The following is a 24103-nucleotide window of genomic DNA, read 5'->3' as shown; positions in this document are numbered from 1 at the left end:
AGGAGACACACAGCTGATGGGGTGGAGACACAGCTGATGGGGCGGAGACACAGCTGATGGGGAGGAGACACACAGCTGATTCACACAGCTGATGGGGAGGAGACACACAGCTGATGGGGAGGACACACAGCTGATGGGGAGGAGACACACAGCTGATTCACAGCTGATGGGGAGGAGACACACAGCTGATGGGGAGGAGACACACAGCTGATGGGGCGGGACACAGCTGATGGGGCGGAGACACACAGCTGATGGGGCAGAGACACACAGCTGATGGGGAGGAGACACACAGCTGATGGGGCGGAGACACACAGCTGATGGACACACAGCTGATTCAGCTGATGGGGAGGAGACACACAGCTGATGGAGAGGACACACAGCTGATGGGGTGGAGACACACAGCTGATGGGGAGAGACACACAGCTGATGGGGAGGAGACACACAGCTGATGGAGAGGAGACACACAGCTGATGGAGAGGAGACACACAGCTGATTCACAGCTGATGGGGAGGACTGATGGGGAGAAGACACACAGCTGATACAGCTGATGGGGCAGAGACACACAGCTGATGGGGAGGAGACACACAGCTGATCACAGCTGATGGGGAGGAGACACACAGCTGACGGATACACAGCTGATGGGGAGGAGACACACAGCTGATGGACACACAGCTGATGGGGTGGAGACACACAGATGATCAGGAGACAGCTGATGGGGAGGAGACACACAGCTGATGGGGAGGAGACACACAGCTGATGGGGCGGAGACACACAGCTGATGGGGCGGAGACACACAGCTGATGGGGAGGAGACACACAGCTGATGGGGCGGAGACACACAGCTGATGGGGAGGAGACACACAGCTGATGGGGCGGACACACAGCTGATGGGGAGGAGACACACAGCTGATGGAGAGGAGACACACAGCTGATGGGGAGGAGACACACAGCTGATGGGGAGGAGACACACAGCTGATGGGGAGGAGACACACAGCTGATGGGGAGGAGACACACAGCTGATGGAGAGGAGACACACAGCTGTTGGAGAGGAGACACAGCTGATGGGGAGGAGACACACAGCTGATGGGGAGGAGACACACAGCTGATCAGAGACACACAGCTGATGGGGAGGAACACAGCTGATGGGGCGGAGACACACAGCTGATGGGGAGGAGACACACAGCTGATGGCAGACACAGCTGATGGGGAGGAGACACACAGCTGATGGGGCGGAGACACAGCTGATGGGGAGGAGACACACAGCTGATGGAGAGGAGACACACAGCTGATGGGGAGGAGACACACAGCTGATGGGGAGGAGACACACAGCTGATGGGGAGGAGACACACAGCTGATGGGGAGGAGACACACAGCTGATGGGGAGGAGACACACAGCTGATGGGGAGGAGACACACAGCTGATGGAGAGGAGACACACAGCTGATGGGGAGGAGACACACAGCTGATGGGGAGGAGACACACAGCTGATGGGGCGGAGACACACAGCTGATGGAGAGGAGACACACAGCTGATGGGGAGGAGACACAGCTGATGGGGAGGAGACACACAGCTGATGGGGAGGAGACACACAGCTGATGGGGAGGAGACACACAGCTGATGGGGCCTACACAGCTGATGGGGAGGAGACACACAGCTGATGGGGAGGAGACACACCTGATGGGGAGGAGACACACAGCTGATGGAGAGGAGACACACAGCTGATGGGGCGGAGACACACAGCTGATGGGGCGGATACACAGCTGATGGGGAGGAGACACACAGCTGATGGGGAGGAGACACAGCTGATGGGGAGGAGACACACTCTGATGGGGAGGAGACACACAGCTACCCCTCTATCTCCTCCCTACCTCTCTCTCTATCTCCCTCCCTACCCCTCTATCCCCTCCCTCTCCCCTCCCACCCTCTATCCCTCCCTCCCACCCTCTATCCCTCCCTCTCCCCTCCCACCCTCTATCCCCTCCCTCCCACCCTCTATCCCCTCCCTCTCCCCTCCCACCCTCTATCCCCTCCCTCCCACCCTCTATCCCCTCCCTCCCACCCTCTATCCCCTCCCTCCCACCCTCTATCCTCCTCCCTCCCCTCCCACCCTCTATCCCCTCCCACCCTCTATCCCTCCCACTCTCTATCCCCTCCCTCCCACCCTCTATCCCCTCCCTCTCCCCTCCCACCCTCTATCCCCTCCCTCTCCCCTCCCACCCTCTATTTTCAACCCCTCTCTCTTCCATGCCTACTGCTGCCTCCCCCTCTCTCTCTGTATTCTCTGCAGTAAATCTTGTAGTGCATTCTGGGTAGCAGCGAGGCTGTGTGTTATTGTGAAACCGTGACTCGGCTGTGCCTGTCTCTCACTGACACAGACAGAAGGACAATGTCTCTCTCTCACTCTCGCTCGCTCGCTCACACACATAAACATACTCCATCTCTCTCGTTCTCTCTCTCTCTGTCTCTCTCTTTCTCTCTCTCTTTTTCTCTCTCTCTGTCTGTCTCTCTCTCTCTTTCTCTCTCCCTCTCCAACCTTCACTCCCTGAGCTGAGACTAAGACTGCTATTGATGAGATAATGTGTGTCTGTGTGTGTTATCGTTTCAGAGGTGAAATGTAAGTAAATTACATTTCAGGACATCAGATGCAATATAATCAAATTGAAGAGACAGGAAGAGAGAGAGAGAAATAGGGTAGAGAGAGAGAGAGAGAAAGACAGAGAAAGACAGAGAGAGAGAGAGAGAGAGAGAGAGACAGACAGACAGACAGACAGACAGACAGACAGACAGACAGACAGACAGACAGACAGACAGACAGACAGACAGACAAGAAGGGAGAGATAAACAAACTGCTTACATCGTCTAAATCACCTGTTAACAAATGGCCAAAGCAGTGTAGCACGTCTCTCTACATGGGCAGCTAAACACTGCCTGTGTCTCAAATGTCACCCTATTCCCTATATAGTACACTACTTTAGACCAGAGCCCTATTCCCTATACAGAGCACTACTTTAGACCAGAGCCCTATTCCCTATATAGTGCACTACTTTAGACCAGAACCCTATTCCCTATATAGTGCACTACTTTAGACCAGAGCCCTATTCCCTATATAGTGCACTACTTTAGACCAGAACCCTATTCCCTATATAGTGCACTACTTTAGACCAGAACCCTATTCCCTATATAGTGCACTACTTTAGACCAGGGCCCTATAGAACCCTATTCCCTACATACTATATAGTGTCATTTGGGACGTTTCCCTGATTACTACAGGTTTCTGAATAAATGACGCACAATCCACCTAGCCTCCTACCAGACACATACACACACACACACACACACACACACACACACACACACACACACACACACACACACACACACACACACACACACACACACACAGAGAGAGAATCACAGACCACTCCGCAAAGCCTGAGACAGAAGATCACTCCCTCCCTTCTTCTCTCCTTCCCTCCCCTCTCTCCCTCCTTCCCTTCTCCATACCTCCCTCCCATCCCTCTCTCCCTCCAGTCCTCCCCTCTCTCCCTCCTTCCCTTCTCCTCCCCTCTCTTCCTCCTTCCCTTCTCCATCCCTCTCTCCCACTAGACTTACTGTGTTGCCGGGTCGTGGTGGGGATAATAGCATCTCTGGATATTCCAGGGTGGATTCATCTTTATAACGATAAAGGCCAGGTCTATCCGTGCAGGGGGTTATGCTGCGGGGTCCGGGGGAGAGAGAAGAGATCGCTACGGCAACAGACAGACAGACAGAGAGAGAGAGAGAGAGAGAGAGAGAGAGAAAGAGAGAGAGAAAGAGAGAGAGATAGAATAGACTGAGCTGCAGTAACACAGAGGGGGAGGGGACTGGCTACAGGGGCAGCAGCCAATCAGAAAGAAGAGCGAGGAAGGAGGGAGCTCATTGATTGGTTGATGAGCTCTCTAAGTCTCTCTCAAGTGCTCTTTCTCTCTGTCTGTTTCTCTTTTCACCCTCTCCCTCTCTCTCTGTGTCTGTGTCTCTGTGTCTCTCTCTCTCTCTCTCTTTCCCTCTCTCTCTCAATTAAATTCAATTAAAAGGGCTTTATTGGCATGGGAAACATATGTTTAATAAATGTAATACATTTTAAAATCAGGCTGTAACACAACAAAATAGAGAAAAAGTATTGGGGTGTGAATACTTTCTGAAGGCTCTATCGGCGGTGTAGCTAGCTAGCTAGAACCCAGTGCCACCCCCACCAACCAATGGGAACATCCCAAAGGAACATCCCAAATTGTGGGCTGCAGTTGCACACCACTGACCCATCCACCCTACCCATCCACCCTGACCATCCACCCTACCCATCTATCCTACCCATCCACCCTACCCATCCACCCTACCCATCCACCCTACCCATCCACCCTACCCATCCACCCTACCCATCCACCCTACCCATCCACCCTACCCATCCTCCCTACCCATCCAATCTACCCATCTACCCTACCCATCCACCCTACCCATCCAATCTACCCATCCACCCTACCCATCCACCCTACCCATCCACCCTGACCCATCCACCCTACCCATCCACCCTACCCATCCACCCTACCCATCCACCTACCCATCCACCCTACCCATCCACCCTACCCATCCACCCCCATCCACCCATCCACCCTACCCATCCACCCTACCCATCCATCCTACCCATCCACCCTACCCATCCACCCTACCCATCCACCCTGACCCATCCACCCTACCCATCCACCCTACCCATCCACCCTACCCATCCACCCTACCCATCCACCCTGCCCATCCACCCTACCCATCCACCCTACCCATCCACCCTACCCATCCACCCTACCCATCCACCCTACCCATCCACCCTACCCATCCACCCTACCCATCCACCCTGACCCATCCACCCTACCCATCCACCCTACCCATCCACCCTACCCATCCAATCTACCCATCCACCCTGACCATCCACCCTACCCATCCACCCTACCCATCCACCCTACCCATCCAATCGACCCATCCAATCTACCCATCCACCCTGATCATCCACCCTACCCATCCACCCTACCCATCCAACCTACCCATCCACCCTACCCATCCACCCTGACCATCCACCCTGACCAACCACCCTACCCATCCACCCTACCCATCCACCCTACCCATCCACCCTACCCATCCACCCTACCCATCCACCCTGACCCATCCACCCTACCCATCCACCCTACCCATCCACCCTACCCATCCACCCTGACCATCCACCCTACCCATCCACCCTACCCATCCACCCTGACCCATCCACCCTACCCATCCACCCTACCCATCCACCCTACCCATCCAACCTACCCATCCATCCCTACCCATCCACCCTGACCCATCCACCCTGTCCCATCCACCCTGACCCATCCACCCTGCCCATCCACCCTACCCATCCACCCTACCCATCCACCCTGCCCATCCACCCTACCCATCCACCCTACCCATCCACCCTACCCATCCACCCTGACCCATCCACCCTGACCCATCCACCCTACCCATCCACCCTACCCATCCACCCTACCCATCCACCCTACCCATCCACCCTACCCATCCTCTACCCATCCTACCCATCCCCCTGACCATCCACCCTACCCATCCACCCTACCCATCCAATCTACCAATCCAATATACCCATCCACCCTACCCATCCAATCTACCCATCCAATCTACCCATCCACCCTGACCATCCACCCTACCCATCCACCCTGACCATCCACACTACCCATCTACACTACCCATCCACCCCGACCATCTACACTACCCATCCACCCTGACCCATCCACCCTGACCCATCCACCCTACCCATCCACCCTACCCATCCACCCTACCCATCCACCCTACCCATCCACCCTACCCATCCACCCTACCCATCCAATCTACCCATCCAATCTACCCATCCACCCTGACCATCCACCCTACCCATCCACCCTACCCATCCAATCTACCCATCCAATCTACCCATCCACCCTACCCATCCAATCTACCCATCCAATCTACCCATCCACCCTGACCATCCACCCTACCCATCCACCCTGACCATCCACCCTACCCATCCACCCTGACCATCCACCCTGACCATCCACCCTACCCATCTACACTACCCATCCACCCCTACCCATCCCTTACCCATCCACCCTACCCATCCACCCTGACCCATCCACACTACCCATCCACCCTACCCATCCACCCTACCCATCCATCCTACCCATCCATCCAACCCATCTACACTACCCATCCACCTTGACCATCCATCCTACCCATCTACACTACCCATCTATCCTACCCATCCAACCTGACCCATCCAGCCTACCCATCCACCCTGACCATCCACCCTACCCATCCACCCTGACCATCCACCCTACCCATCCACCCTACCCATCCACCCTACCCATCCATCCAACCCATCTATCCTACCCATCCACCCTACACATCCACCCTACCCATCCACCCTGACCATCAACCCTACCCATCTATCCTACCCATCCACCCTACACATCCACCCTACCCATCTGACCCATCAACCCTACCCATCCAACCTGACCCATCCAGCCTACCCATCCACCCTGACCATCCACCCTACCCATCCACCATGACCATCCACCCTACCCATCCACCCTGACCCATCCACCCTACCCATCTACACTACCCATCCACCCTGACCCATCCACCCTACCCATCCACACTACCCATCCACCCTGACCCGTCCACCCTACCCATCCACCCTGACCCATCCAGCCTACCCATCCACCCTGACCATCCACCCTACCCATCCACCCTACCCATCCACCCTGACCCATCCACCATACCCATCCACCCTGACCCATCCACCCTACCCATCCACCCTGACCCATCCACCCTACCCATCCACACTACCCATCCACCCTGACCCATCCACCCTACCCATCCACCCTACCCATCCACCCTGCCCATCCACCCTACCCATCCACCCTACCCATCCACCCTACCCATCCACCCTACCCATCCACCCTGACCCATCCACCCTACCCATCCACCCTACCCATCCACCCTGACCCATCCACCCTACCCATCCACCACCCATCCACCCTACCCATCCACCCTGACCCATCCACCCTGACCCATCCCCATCCACCCTGCCCATCCACCCTACCCATCTACACTACCCATTTACACTACCCATCCACCCTACCCATCCACCCTACCCATCCACCCAACCCATCTACACTACCCATCCACCCTACCCATCTACACTACCCATTCACCCTACCCATCCACCCTGACCATCCACCCTGACCATCTACACTACCCATCTACACTACCCATCCACTCTACCCATCCACCCTACCCATCCACCACCCATCTACACTACCCATCCACCCTACCCATCCACCCTGACCCATCCACCCTACCCATCACCCTGCCCATCCACCCTACCCATCCACCCTAACCCATCCACCCTACCCATCCACCCTGACCCATCCACCCTACCCATCCACCCTACCCATCCACCCTACCCATCCACCCCGACCCATCCACCCTACCCATCCACCCTGCCCATCCACCCTACCCATCTACACTACCCATTTACACTACCCATCCACACTACCCATCCACCCTACCCATCCATCCTACCCATTTACACTACCCATCCACCCTACCCATCCACCCAACCCATCCACACTACCCATCCACCCTACCCATCTACACTACCCATTCACCCTACCCATCCACCCTGACCATCCACCCTGACCATCTACACTACCCATCTACACTACCCATCCACCCTACCCATCTACACTACCCATCCACCGTACCCATCTACACTACCCATCCACCCTACCCATCTACACTACCCATCCACCCTACCCATCTACACTACCCATCCACCCTACCCATCCACCCTACCCATCTACACTACCCATCCACCCTGACCATCCACCCTACCCATCTACACTACCCATCCACCCTACCCATCCACCCTACCCATCTACACTACCCATCTACACTACCCATCCACCCTACCCATCCACCCTGACCATCCACCCTGACCATCTACACTACCCATCACACTACCCATCCACCCTACCCATCTACACTACCCATCCACCCTACCCATCTACACTACCCATCCACCCTACCCATCCACACTACCCATCCACCCTGACCCATCCATCCTACCCATCTATCCTACCCATCTACACTACCCATCCACCCTACCCATCCACACTACCCATCCACCCTGACCCATCCATCCTACCCATCTATCCTACCCATCCACCCTACCCATCTCCACCCATCCACCCTGACCCATCCACCCTACCCATCTATCCTACCCATCCACCCAACCCATCCACCCCAACCATCCACCCTGACCCATCCACCCTGCCCATCCACCCTACCCATCCACCCTGACCCATCCACCCTAACCCATCCACCCTACCCATCCACCCTGACCCATCCACCCTGACCCATCCACCCTGACCCATCACACTACCCATATCCTACCCATCCACCCTACCCATCTATCCACTACCCATCTACACTACCCATCCACCCTGACCATCCACCCTGACCATCTACACTACCCATCTACACTACCCATCCACCCTACCCATCTACCCTACCCATCCACCCTACCCATCTACACTACCCATCCACCCTACCCATCCACCCACTACCCATCCACCCTGACCCATCCATCCTACCCATCTATCCTACCCATCTACACTACCCATCCACCCTACCCATCCACACTACCCATCCACCCTGACCCATCCATCCTACCCATCTATCCTACCCATCCACCCTACCCATCTACACTACCCATCCACCCTGACCCATCCACCCTACCCATCTATCCTACCCATCCACCCAACCCATCCACCCTGACCCATCCACCCTACCCATCCACCCTACCCATCCACCCTACCCATCCACCCTGACCCATCCACCCTACCCATCCACCCTACCCATCCACCCTACCCATCCACCCTACCCATCCACCCTGACCCATCCACCCTAACCCATCCACCCTACCCATCCACCCTGACCCATCCACCCTACCCATCCACACTGACCCATCCACCCTACCCATCCCCCTGACCCATCCACCCTACCCATCCACCCTGCCCATCCACCCTACCCATCTACACTACCCATCCACCTGACCCATCCACACTACCCATCCACCCTGCCCATCCATCCTACCCATCCACTAACCATCCACCCTGCACCCATCCACCCTACCCATCCACCCAACCCATCCACCCTGACCCATCCACCCTACCCATCCATCCTACCCATCCACACTGCCCATCCACCCTACCCATCCACCCTGACCATCCACCCTGACCATCTACACTACCCATCTACACTACCCATCCACCCTACCCATCCACCCTGACCATCCACCCTGACCATCTACACTACCCATCTACACTACCCATCCACCCTACCCATCTACACTACCCATCCACCCTACCCATCTACACTACCCATCCACCCTACCCATCTACCTACCCATCCACCCTACCCATCCACCCTACCCATCCACCCTACCCATCCACCCTACCCATCCACCCTACCCATCTACACTACCCATCCACCCTGACCATCCACCCTACCCATCTACACTACCCATCCACCCTACCCATCCACCCTACCCATCTACACTACCCATCTACACTACCCATCCACCCTACCCATCCACACTACCCATCCACGCTACCCATCTACACTACCCATCCACCCTACCCATCCACACTACCCATCCACCCTGACCCATCCATCCTACCCATCTATCCTACCCATCTACACTACCCATCCACCCTACCCATCCACACTACCCATCCACCCTGACCCATCCATCCTACCCATCTATCCTACCATCCACCCTACCCATCTACACTACCCATCCACCCTGACCCATCCATCCTACCCATCTATCCTACCCATCCACCCAACCCATCCACCCCGACCATCCACCCTGACCCATCCACCCTACCCATCCACCCTACCCATCCACCCTACCCATCCACCCTACCCATCCACCCTACCCATCCACCCTACCCATCCACACTACCCATCCACCCTACCCATCCACCCTACCCATCCACCCTACCCATCCACCCTACCCATCCACCCTACCCATCTACACTACCCATCCACCCTACCCATCCACCCTACCCATCTACACTACCCATCCACCCTGACCATCCACCCTACCCATCTACACTACCCATCCACCCTGACCCATCCACCCTACCCATCTACACTACCCATATACCCTACCCATCCACCCTACCCATCTACACTACCCATCTACACTACCCATCCACCCTACCCATCTACACTACCCATCCACGCTACCCATCTACACTACCCATCCACCCTACCCATCCACACTACCCATCCACCCTGACCCATCCATCCTACCCATCTATCCTGCCCATCCACACTACCCATCCATCCTACCCATCCACCCTGCCCATCCACCCTGACCCATCCATCCTACCCATCTATCCTACCCATCCACCCTACCCATCTACACTACCCATCCACCCTGACCCATCCATCCTGCCCATCTATCCTACCCATCCACCCAACCCATCCACCCTGACCCATCCACCCTGACCCATCCACCCACCCATCCACCCCTGACCCATCCACCCTAACCCATCCACCCTACCCATCCACCCTGACCCATCCACCCTACCCATCCACACTACCCATCCACCCTACCCATCCACCCACCCATGACCCATCCACCCTACCCATCCACCCTGCCCATCCACCCTGCCCATCTACACTGCCCATCCACCCTACCCATCCACACTCACCCATCCACCCTACCCATCCATCCTACCCATCTACACTACCCATCCACCCTACCCATCCACCCTACCCATCCACCCAACCCATCCACCCTGACCCATCCACCCTACCCATCCATCCTACCCATCCACCTACCCATCCACCCTACCCATCCACCCTGACCATCCACCCTGATCCACACTACCCATCTACACTACCCATCCACCCTACCCATCTACACTACCCATCCACCCTGACCCATCTCCAATACTACCCATCCACTCTGCCCATCCACCCACCCATCTACACTACCCATCCACCTGACCATCCACCCTGCCCATCTACACTACCCATATATCCTGCCCATCCACCCTACCCATCTACACTACCCATCTACACTACCCATCCACCCTACCCATCCACCCTACCCATCCACACTACCCATCCACCCTGACCCATCCATCCTACCCATCTATCCTACCCATCTACACTACCCATCCACCCTACCCATCCACACTACCCATCCACCCTGACCCATCCATCCTACCCATCTATCCTACCCATCCACCCTACCCATCTACACTGACCCATCCACCCTGACCCATCCACCCTACCCATCTATCCTACCCATCCACCCAACCCATCCACCCCAACCCATCCACCCTACCCATCCACCCTACCCATCCACCCTGACCCATCCACCCTAACCCATCCACCCTACCCATCCACCCTGACCCATCCACCCTGACCATCCACCCTACCCATCCACTACCCCATCCACCCATCCACCCTACCCATCTACACTACCCATCCACTACCCATCCACCCTACCCATCCACCCTGACCATCCACCCTGACCATCCACTACCCATCTACACTACCCATCCACCCTACCCATCTACACTACCCATCCACCCTACCCATCTACACTACCCATCCACCCTACCCATCCACACTGCCCATCCACCCTGACCCATCCATCCTACCCATCTATCCTGCCCATCCACTACCCATCCACCCTGCCCATCCACCTACCCATCCACCCTGACCCATCCATCCTACCCATCTATCCTACCCATCCACCCTACCCATCACACTACCCATCCACCCTGACCCATCCACCCTACCCATCTATCCTGCCCATCCACCCAACCCATCCACCCAACCATCCACCCTGACCCATCCACCTGCCCATCCACCCTACCCATCCACCCTGACCCATCCACCCTACCCATCCACCCTGACCCATCCACCCTACCCATCCACCTACCCATCCACCCTACCCATCCACCCCTACCCATCCACCCTGACCCATCCACCCTAACCCATCCACCCTACCCATCCACCCTGACCCATCCACCCTACCCATCCACACTACCCATCCACCCTACCCATCCACCCCTGACCCATCCACCCTACCCATCCACCCTGCCCATCCACCCTACCCATCCACCCTACCCATCCACACTACCCATCCACCCTACCCATCCATCCTACCCATCTACACTAACCATCCACCCTACCCATCCACCCTACCCATCCACCCAACCCATCCACCCTGACCCATCCACCCTACCCATCCATCCTACCCATCCACACTACCCATCCACCCTACCCATCCACCCTGACCATCCACCCTGACCATCTACACTACCCATCTACACTACCCATCCACCCTACCCATCCACCCTGACCATCCACCTGACCATCTACACTACCCATCTACACTGCCCATCCACCCTACCCATCCACTACCCATCCACCCTGCCCATCGACCATCCACTACCCATCCACCCTGCCCATCTACAATACCCATCCACCCTACCCATCCACCCTACCCATCCACTACCCATCCACCCTGACCCATCCACCCTACCCATCTACCTACCCATCCACCCTGACCATCCACCCTACCCATCCACCTACCCATCCTACCCATCCACCCTACCCATCTACACTACCCATCTACACTACCCATCCACCCTACCCATCACACTACCCATCCACGCTACCCATCTACACTACCCATCCACCCTGACCCATCCACACTACCCATCCACCCTGACCCATCCATCCTACCCATCTATCCTACCCATCCACTACCCATCCATCCTACCCATCCACACTACCCATCCACCCTGACCCATCCATCCTACCCATCTATCCTGACCCATCCACCCTACCCATCCACCCTACCCATCCACCCTGACCCATCCCAACCCATCCACCCATCACACACCCATCCACCCTACCCATCCACCCTGACCCATCCACCCTAACCCATCCACCCTACCCATCCACCCTGACCCATCCACCCTGACCATCCACCCTACCCATCCACCCTACCCATCTATCCTACCCATCCACCCTACCCATCCATCACTACCCATCTATCACTACCCATCCACCCTACCCATCCACCCTGACCATCCACCCTGACCATCCACCCATCTACACTACCCATCCACCCTACCCCATCCTACCCATCCACCCTACCTAAGGGGAAAGCATCCACCCTACCCATCCACCCTACCCATCCACACTACCCATCCACCCTGACCCATCCATCCTGCCATCTATCCTACCCATCCACCCTACCCATCCACCCTACCCATCCACCTACCCATCCACCCTGACCCATCCATCCTACCCATCTATCCTACCCATCCACCCACCCATCACACTACCCATCCACCCTGACCCATCCACCCTACCCATCCATCCTGCCCATCCACCCAACCCATCCACCCTACCCATCCACCCTGACCCATCCACTCTACCCATCCACCCTACCCATCCACCCTACCCATCACCCTGACCCATCCACCCTACCCCCATCCACCCTACCCATCCACACTGCCCATCCACCCTACCCATCCACCCTACCCATCCACCCTGACCCATCCACCCTGACCCATCCACCCTACCCATCCACCCTGACCCATCCACCCTACCCATCCACCCTACCCATCCACCCTACCCATCCACCCCGACCCATCCACCCTACCCATCCACCCTGCCCATCCACCCTGCCCATCCACACTACCCATCCACCCTACCCATCCACCCTACCCATCCACCCTACCCATCCATCCTACCCATCACACTAACCATCCACCCTACCCATCCACCCTACCCATCCACCCAACCCATCCACCCTGACCCATCCACCCTACCCATCCATCCTACCCATCCACACTACCCATCCACCCTACCCATCCACCCTGACCATCCACCCTGACCCATCCACACTACCCATCCACACTACCCATCCACCCTACCCATCCACCCTGACCATCCACCCTGACCATCTACACTACCCATCTACACTACCCATCCACCCTACCCATCTACACTACCCATCCACCCTACCCATCCACCCTACCCATCCACCCTACCCATCCACCTGCCCATCCACCCTGCCCATCCACCCTACCCATCCACACTACCCATCCACCCTGACCATCCACCCTACCCATCACACTACCCATCCACCCTGACCCATCTAATCCACCCTACCCATCTACCTACCCATCCATCCTACCCATCCACCCTACCCATCCACACTACCCATCCACACTACCCATCCACCCTGACCCCACCTCCATCCTACCCATCTACACTACCCATCCACCCTACCCATCCACACTACCCATCCACCCTGACCCATCCATCCTACCCATCTATCCTGCCCATCTACACTGCCCATCCATACCCATCCACCCTGCCCATCCACCCTACCCATCCCCATCCATCCTACCCATCTATCCTACCCATCCACCCTACCCATCCACCCCTACCCATCCACCCTGACCCATCCATCCAACCCATCTATCCTACCCATCCACCCAACCCATCCACCCTGATCTATCCACCCATGACCCATCCACCCTACCCATCCACCCTACCCATCCACCCTGCCCAACCCATCCACCCTACCCATCCACCCTGACCCATCCACCCTACCCATCCACCTACCCATCCACCCTACCCATCCACCCTACCCATCCACCCTGACCCATCCACCCTACCCATCACCCCACCCTGCCCATCCACCCTACCCATCCATCCTACCCATCCACCCTACCCATCCACCTAAGGGAAACCCATCCACCCTACCCATCCATCCTGCCCATCACTACCCATCCACCCTACCCATCCACCCTACCCATCCACCCAACCCATCCACCCTGACCCATCCACCCTACCCATCCATCCTACCCATCCACCCTACCCATCCACCCTACCCATCCACCCTGACCATCCACCCTGACCATCCACTACCCATCTACACTACCCATCCACCCTACCCATCACCCTACCCATCCACCCTACCCATCCACCTGCCCATCCACCCTGACCCATCCACCCTACCCATCTACCCATCCACTACCCATCCACCCTGACCATCCACCCTACCCCCATCCATCCCTACCCATATATCCTACCCATCCACCCTACCCATCTACCTACCCATCTATCCTACCCATCCACCCTACCCATCCACCCTACCCATCCACCCTACCCATCCACCCTGACCCATCCATCCTACCCATCTATCCTACCCATCCACACCTACCCATCCATCCTACCCATCCACCCTACCCATCCACCCACCCTGACCCATCCATCCTGCCCATCTATCCTACCCATCCACCCTAAGGGGAAACCCATCACCACTACCCATCCACCCTGACCCATCCATCCTACCCATCTATCCTACCCATCCACCCAACCCATCCACCCTGACCATCACCCAGGACCCATCCACCCTACCCATCCACCCCGACCATCCACCCTACCCATCCACCCTGACCATCAACCCTACCCATCCACCCTGAACCATCCACCCTACCCATCCACCCTGACCATCCACCCTACCCATCCACCCTGACCCATCCACCCTACCCATCCACCTACCCATCCACCCTGACCCATCCACCCTACCCATCCACACTACCCATCCACCCTACCCATCCACCCTACCCATCCACCCTGACCCATCCACCCTACCCATCCACCCTACCCATCCATCCTACCCATCTATCCTACCCATCCACCCTACCCATCCACCCTGACCATCAACCCTACCCATCCACCCTGACCCATCCACCCTACCCATCCACCCTGACCATCCACCCTACCCATCCACCCTGACCCATCCACCCTACCCATCCACCTACCCATCCACCCTGACCCATCCACCCTACCCATCTACACTACCCATCCACCCTACCCATCCACCCTACCCATCCACCCTCACCCATCCACCCTACCCATCCACCCTACCCATCCACCCTACCCATCCATCCTACCCATCTATCCTACCCATCCACCCAGCCCATCCACCCTGAAACCATCAACCCTACCCATCCACCCTACCCATCCACCCTACCCATCCACCCTGACCCATCCACCCTACCCATCCATCCTACCCATCTAGCCCTACCCATCCACCCTACCCCATCCATCCACCCTGACCATCCACCCTACCCATCCACCCTACCCATCCACCCTGACCCATCCACCCTACCCATCCACCCTGACCCATCCAGCCTACCCATCCACACTACCCATCCACCCTGACCCATCCACCTACCCATCCACCCTACCCATCCACCCTGACCCATCCACCCTACCCATCCACCCTACCCATCCATCCTACCCATCCACCCTACCCATCCACCCTGACCCATCCACCCTGACCCATCCACCCTACCCATCCCCATCCACCCATCCACCTACCCATCCACCCTACCCATCCACCCTACCCATCCACCCTGACCCATCCACCCTACCCATCCACCCTGCCCATCCACCCTACCCATCCACCCTGACCCATCCACCCTACCATCCACACCTACCCATCCACCCTGACCCATCCACCCTACCCATCCACCTACCCACCCATCCATCCCCTACCCATCCACCCTGACCCATCCACCCTACCCATCCATCCTACCCATCTACACTACCCATCCACCTGACCATCCACCCTACCCATCCACACAACCCATCTATCCTACCCATCTACACTACCCAACCACCCTACCCATCCACCCTACCCATCCACCCTCCCATCCACCCCTACCCATCCATCCTACCCATCCACCCTACCCATCCACCCCGACCATCCACCCTACCCATCCACCCTACCCATCCATCCAACCCATCTATCCTACCCATCCACCCAACCCATCCACCCTACCCATCCACCCTACCCATCCACCCTACCCATCTATCCTACCCATCCACCCTACACATCCAAACCCTACCCATCCACCCTGACCATCAGCCCTGCACCCATCCACCCTGACCCTGACCCATCAAACCTACCCATCCAACCTGACCCATCCAGCCTACCCATCCACCCTGACCATCCACCCTACCCATCCACCCTCACCATCCACCCTACCCATCCACCCTACACATCTACACCACCCATCCACCCTGACCCATCCACCATACCCATCCACCCTGACCCATCCACCCTACCCATCCACCCTGACCCATCCACCCTACCCATCCACACTACCCATCCACCCTGACCCATCCAGCCTACCCATCCACCCTACCCATCCATCCAACCCATCTATCCTACCCATCCACCCAACCCATCCACCCTACCCATCCACCCTACCCATCCACCCTGACCCATCTATCCTACCCATCCACCCTACCCATCCACCCTGACCATCAACCCTACCCATCCACCCTGACCCATCAAACCTACCCATCCACACCTGACCCATCCAGCCTACCCATCCATCCTGACCCATCCACCCTACCCATCCACCCTGACCATCCACCCTACCCATCCACCCTGACCCATCCACACTACCCATCCACCCCTGACCCATCCACCATACCCATGCACCCTACCCATCCACCCTGACCCATCCACCCTACCCATCCACACTACCCATCCACCCTGACCCATCCAGCCTACCCATCCACCCTGACCCATCCACCATACCCATCCACCCTGACCCATCCACCCTGACCCATCCACCCTACCCATCCACCCTGACCCATCCACCCTACCCATCCACACTACCCATCCACCCTGACCCATCCACCCTACCCATCCACCTGCCCTCCACCCTGACCCATCCACCTACCCATCCACCCTACCCATCCACCTACCCATCCACCCTACCCATCCACCCTGACGAAACCACCCTGACCCATCCACCCTACCCATCCACCCTGACCCATCCACCCTACCCATCTACACTACCCATCTACACTACCCATCCACCCTACCCATCCACCCTACCCATCCACCCTACCCATCCATCCAACCCATCTATCCTGACCATCCACCCTACCCATCCATCCTACCCATCCATCCAACCCATCTACCCTGACCCATCCACCCTACCCATCCATCCTACCCATCTACACTACCCATCCACCTTGACCATCCACCCTGACCCATCCACCCACCCATCCACCCTACCCATCCATCATACCCATCTATCCTACCCATCCACCCTACCCATCCACCCGACCCATCCACCCTTCCCATCCACCCTGACCATCCACCCTACCCATCCACCCTACCCATCTACACTACCCATCCACCCTACCCATCCACCCTGACCCATCCACCCTGACCATCCACCCTACCCATCCACCCTACCCATCCACCCTACCCATCCACCCTGACCCATCCACCCTACCCATCCACCCTACCCATCCACCCCGACCATCCACCCTGACCCATCCACCCTGACCATCCACCCTACCCATCCACCCTACCCATCCACCCTACCCATCCACCCTGACCCATCCACCCTACCCATCCACCCTGACCATCCACCCTGACCATCCACCCTACCCATCCACCCTACCCATCTACACTACCCATCCACCCTACCCATCTACACTACCCATCCACCCTAAGGGGAAACAGCATATCTAAGACCTAAGACAGCATATCTAAGGGGAAAAGGGGAAACAGCATATCTAAGACCTAAGGGGAAACAGCATATCTAAGGGAAACAGCATATCTAAGGGGAAACATAGCATATCTAAGACCTAAGGGGAAACAGCATATCTAAGGGGAAACAGCATATCTAAGACCTAAGGGGAAACAGCATATCTAAGACCTAAGGGGAAACAGCATATCTAAGACCTAAGGGGAAACAGCATATCTAAGACCTAAGGGGAAACAGCATATCTAAGACCTAAGGGGAAACAGCATATCTAAGACCTAAGGGGGAAACAGCATATCTAAGACCTAAGGGAAACAGCATATCTAAGACCTAAGGGGAAACAGCATATCTAAGGGGAAACAGCATATCTAAGACCTAAGGGAAACAGGGGAAACAGCATATCTAAGACCTAAGGGGAAACAGCATATCTAAGGGAAACAGCATATCTAAGAAACACCTAAGGGGAAACAGCATATCTAAGGGAAACAGCATATCTAAGACATATCTAAGGGGAAACAGCATATCTAAGGGGAAACAGCTAAGGGGAAACAGCATATCAGGGGAAACAGCATATCTATCTAAGAAACAGGGAAACAGCATATCTAAGGGAAACAGCATATCTAAGGGAAACAGAAACAGCATATCTAAGACCTAAGGGAAACAGCATATCTAAGGGGGAAACAGCATATCTAAGGGGAAACAGGGAAACAGCATATCTAAGGGGAAACAGCATATCTAAGACCATATCTAAGGGGAAACAGCATATCTAAGGGAAACAGCATATCTAAGGGACCTAAGGGGAAACAGCATATCTAAGACCTAAGGGGAAACAGCATATCTAAGGGGAAACAGCATATCTAAGACCTAAGGGGAAACAGCATATCTAAGGGAAACAGCATATCTAAGGGGAAACAGCATATCTAAGGGAAACAGCATATCTAAGGGAAAACAGCATATCTAAGACCTAATTATCATTTTGGGTACTAAGGGGGGTCACTTGTTTTAATTATCATTTTGGGTACGAGGGGTCAGTTGTTTTAATTATCATTTTTGGAACGAGGGGTCACTTGTTTTAATTATTATTTTGGGTACGAGGGGTCACTTGTTTTAATTATCATTTTGGGTACGAGGGGTCACTTGTTTTAATTATCATTTTGGGTACGAGGGGTCACTTGTTTTAATTATCATTTTGGGTACGAGGGGTCACTTGTTTTAATTATCATTTTGGGTACGAGGGGTCACTTGTTTTAATTATCATTTTGGGTACGAGGGGTCACTTGTTTTAATTATCATTTTGGGTATGAGGGGTCACTTGTTTTAATTATCATTTTGGGTACGGGGGGTCACTTGTTTTAATTATCATTTTGGGTACGAGGGGTCACTTGTTTTAATTATTATTTTGGGTACGAGGGGTCACTTGTTTTAATGATCATTTTGGGTACGAGGGGTCACTTGTTTTAATTGTTATTTTGGGTACGGGGGTGTTGGAGAATAATCAGAATTAGTTGGTAACATAGGTAAGATGTTTTATATTCATCATATGTTTGTAAGTTACATTCTGTATAATACTGTGGCAGGGTTGCAGTATCTGTTCTCTGTCAAGACTAAGTTATTTGGGCCGGAGAGAGGGGAGAGGTCAAGCATGTATCGCTTGGCTCCACAATGTCTGTGTGCCAGTCAATGTGTCTCTGTGATCTTGTCTCTAGGATGGATTTGATATATGCCTGTTGATATGGAGGATTTGTTTATGGTTCTGAGTTTGAGAAGAGAACATAGTTTAGGAGACAAAGCTGTACGATAAATTATAGCCAAGGCTGTCTGGCTATGTGCATCTTTGCTATAAAGGATCTCAGTTGCAATGTGTAAGGGACTCTCAAAAGAATTCATTGATAGTGGAAAGCCTTCCCAGAAGAGCGGAGGCTGGCTGTTATAGCAGCAATGTTCCAACATCTAGTGGAAAGCCTTCCCAGAAGAGTGGAGGCTGTTATAGCAGCAATGTTCCAACATCTAGTGGAAAGCCTTCCCAGAAGAGTGGAGGCTGTTATAGCAGCAATGTTCCAACATCTAGTGGAAAGCCTTCCCAGAAGAGTGGAGGCTGTTATAGCAGCAATGTTACAACATCTAGTGGAAAGCCTTCCCAGAAGAGTGGAGGCTGTTATAGCAGCAATGTTCCAACATCTAGTGGAAAGCTTTCCCAGAAGAGTGGAGGCTGTTATAGCAGCAATGTTACAACATCTAGTGGAAAGCCTTCCCAGAAGAGTGGAGGCTGTTATAGCAGCAATGTTACAACATCTAGTGGAAAGCCTTTCCCAGAAGAGTGGAGGCTGTTATAGCAGCAATGTTACAACATCTAGTGGAAAGCTTTCCCAGAAGAGTGGAGGCTGTTATAGCAGCAATGTTACAACATCTAGTGGAAAGCCTTCCCAGAAGAGTGGAGGCTGTTATAGCAGCAATGTTCCAACATCTAGTGGAAAGCTTTCCCAGAAGAGTGGAGGCTGTTATAGCAGCAATGTTCCAACATCTAGTGGAAAGCCTTCCCAGAAGAGTGGAGGCTGTTATAGCAGCAAAGGGAGACCAACTCCATTTAAAGCCAATGATTTTGGAATGAGATGTTCGACAAGCAGGTGTCCACATACTTCTGGTCATGTAGTGTATGTATAGATTGCATTGTGATTACTGCTACAGTGCTGTTTGTATACAGCCTCGTTTTATATATATATATATACACATATTTATTTATTTTTACTTTCATTGTTTTTTGTAAATGTTTTCCTAACTCATAATTTTCTTTACTTTATTGTTGGTTAAGGGCTTGTTGGTTAGCATTTCACTGTAAGGTCTCCTGTTGTATTCGGTTGTATTCGGTGCATGTGAAAAATGTGAAAAATCTAATTTCATTTAATTGGATTCGCAGTTCTTGATTTCTTGTTTCTTGTGTATTTTTTGTGCGTTAATTACTTGTGTACTTGTCACCCTGATCTGTTTAACCTGTCATTGTGATTGTCTCCACCTCCCTCCAGGTGTCACCCATCTTCCCTGTTTATCCCCTGGGTATTTATACCTGTGTTCTCTGTTTGACATTTCCATTATTAGGTGCTAGTAATATAAGCAATTCACTTTAGTACCATATGTCACACCCTGATCTGTTTCACCTGTCCTTGTGATTGTCTCCACCTCCCTCCAGGTGTCACCCATCTTCCCTGTTTATCCCCTGGGTATTTATACCCGTGTTCTCTGTTTGTCTGTTGCCAGCTCGTCTTGTTTGTTCAAGTCATTCAGCGTTTTTGTTCTCAGCTCCCGTTTTTCTCCAGTCGCTCTTTTCCTCGTCCTCATGGTCTTGACCCTTGCCTGTCCTGACTCTGAGCCCGCCTGCCGTCCTGTACCTTGGACCCACTACTCTTTTCCGCGTCCTCCTGGTTTTGACCCTTGCCTGTCCTGACTCTGAGCCCGCCTGCCGTCCTGTACCTTGGACCCACTACTCTTTTCCGCGTCCTCCTGGTCTTGACCCTTGCCTGTCCTGACTCTGAGCCCGCCTGCCGTCCTGTACCTTGGACCCACTACTCCGGATTATCGACCCCCAGCCTGCCTTGACCTGTTGTTTGCCTGCCCCCTGTTGCAATAAACATGGTTACTTCCACACAGTCTGCACTTGGGTCTTACCTGAAAACCTGATACCATAAGCACTTTAGTACCTGCTAAACGGTGTATGTGACCAATAAACTTTGATGTAGAAACAATGCTCTCCCGTGGAAAAAGTACTCAATTGTCGAGTAAAAGTATCTTTACCATAATAGAAGAGTGAAAGTAACCCAGTAAAATACTACTTCAGTCAAAGTATTTTGGATTTAAATACACTTAAGCATCAAAAATTGTATAAATTGCTCAAATATGCTGAAGTATCAAAAGTATAAATCAGCCTTCATACTAAGCAAACCAGAAAGCACAATTTTCTTGTTTATATTTATTTACTGATAGCAAGGGGCACACTCCAACACTCAGACATAATTTACGAAGAAGCATTTTTGTTTATTGAGTCCGCCAGATCAGAGGCAGTAGGGATGACCAGGGACATTATTTGATAAGTGTGTGAATTTGACCTTGTTTCCTGTCCTGCTGAGCATTAAAAATGTAACAAGTACCTTTGTGTGTCAGGGGAAAATGTATGGAGTAAAATGTATGTATGTATAAAAGTTGTCAAATAAGAGTAAAGTACAGATACCCGCAGAAAACGACTTAAGTAGTACTGTAGCGACCCGCACAGACAGCTGTGTGTTCTGTGTTCGGCTAGTAGCTGGTTGTGTTCTACTTACCAGTTCCCAGTGTTCGCGGGGTCCGACATGCCAATCAACCTGCTATCTGCCAATCACAGGAATGCCTGGGATGTTCTGATGCCGGGCATCCTGGTGGTTGGTGGAGTAGCGTGGAGGGGGCGGGGCATTGTAAGTTAATGCCAGGTTCAGCCTTTGTTCTCTCTCTTAAGTCTGGCCTTCACAAGAGAAGGTCACGGTTGGCTTGTGGTTTCTCTTTCATTTATTTTGGCGTGGGCTACAGCCAAACAGTAGCCGGTGTAAAGTTGGGTCAATAAACCGTCAATTCGTAAACTCAATCCTCTGTCTGGACAATTGCTCCTTTATGATCGAGTCAGGTCCGTACACTACTTTCCACCACTGCTCACAAGACTCGATGTCCCTCTTAATTGTAGGAAGAATCTAGGAAAACCGCCAGTCCGAATCACATTGTTTCAGCACCATCAAACTCGCAGACAGCAATCTCCTCTCGTGAACATGCGCACTGCCACCTCACGTCAGAGACGTGCCTACGTTACAGCTGTCTCTGCACAATACCGGTCAGTACTATCAGGGATCCTTGGGACGTCCATAGAAAGCCGCACATGTCCGGAGCGCCATGCCGGCACCTTTTTTGGGGGGGGTAATTGCATATAAAATAAAGTAGCCTATCTCCGGCCCAGATTCACACACTGAGGCAAAAAAAAGGTTGATCAAAGCGGAATGAAGACGGAATCTACATTGAATAGCAATGGAGATTGAGCATTAATTTCCTGATTCTTGTCAGTGTACATGTAATTCATGAAGGCACACTTTTAAATATGATTAACTCTTAAACATCTACATATCAACCATAATCGGACCGACGCTTCAGTGCGTGTCGGTGTGTGCTGCGTGTGTGCCAGTGAGAGTGGGCCATTGCCAGCCGAGAGAGACCGCGACATTTCATCAGAAAGTATCAAATACTGCCTGACAGGCTAACTAGATTACAATTTCAAAACATAATTTAACACTACTAGAGGTGATCTCGCTAGTTAACTACTCATGAGGAACTACTCATGAGG

At 54.2% G+C, this 24103-nt stretch overlaps 1 protein-coding gene across 16 annotated transcripts in view; it reads right to left on the bottom strand.

Moving 5' to 3' along the window:
• LOC118380297 (tripartite motif-containing protein 2-like) overlaps positions 1-23530 on the bottom strand; it is an 81010-nt gene extending 57480 nt beyond the window's left edge. For 13 of the 16 annotated variants that reach the window (XM_052459037.1, XM_052459040.1, XM_052459034.1 and 10 more), the window contains exon 1: positions 3611-3984. The gene's annotated coding sequence lies outside the window, so the exon portion shown is untranslated. Of the gene's footprint in view, positions 1-3610; positions 3985-23063 lie in introns of those variants that run through there. The other 3 variants (XM_052459041.1, XM_052459047.1, XM_052459048.1) reach the window with 1 other exon arrangement.
• Between the last annotated feature and the right edge of the window lie 573 nt (positions 23531-24103).

This window comes from Oncorhynchus keta, chromosome 13 (assembly GCF_023373465.1).
Source record: "Oncorhynchus keta strain PuntledgeMale-10-30-2019 chromosome 13, Oket_V2, whole genome shotgun sequence".
NCBI lineage: Eukaryota > Metazoa > Chordata > Actinopteri > Salmoniformes > Salmonidae > Oncorhynchus > Oncorhynchus keta.
Note: the sequence above shows the minus strand (reverse complement) of the source record. Positions and strands in the feature narration are given on the sequence as shown.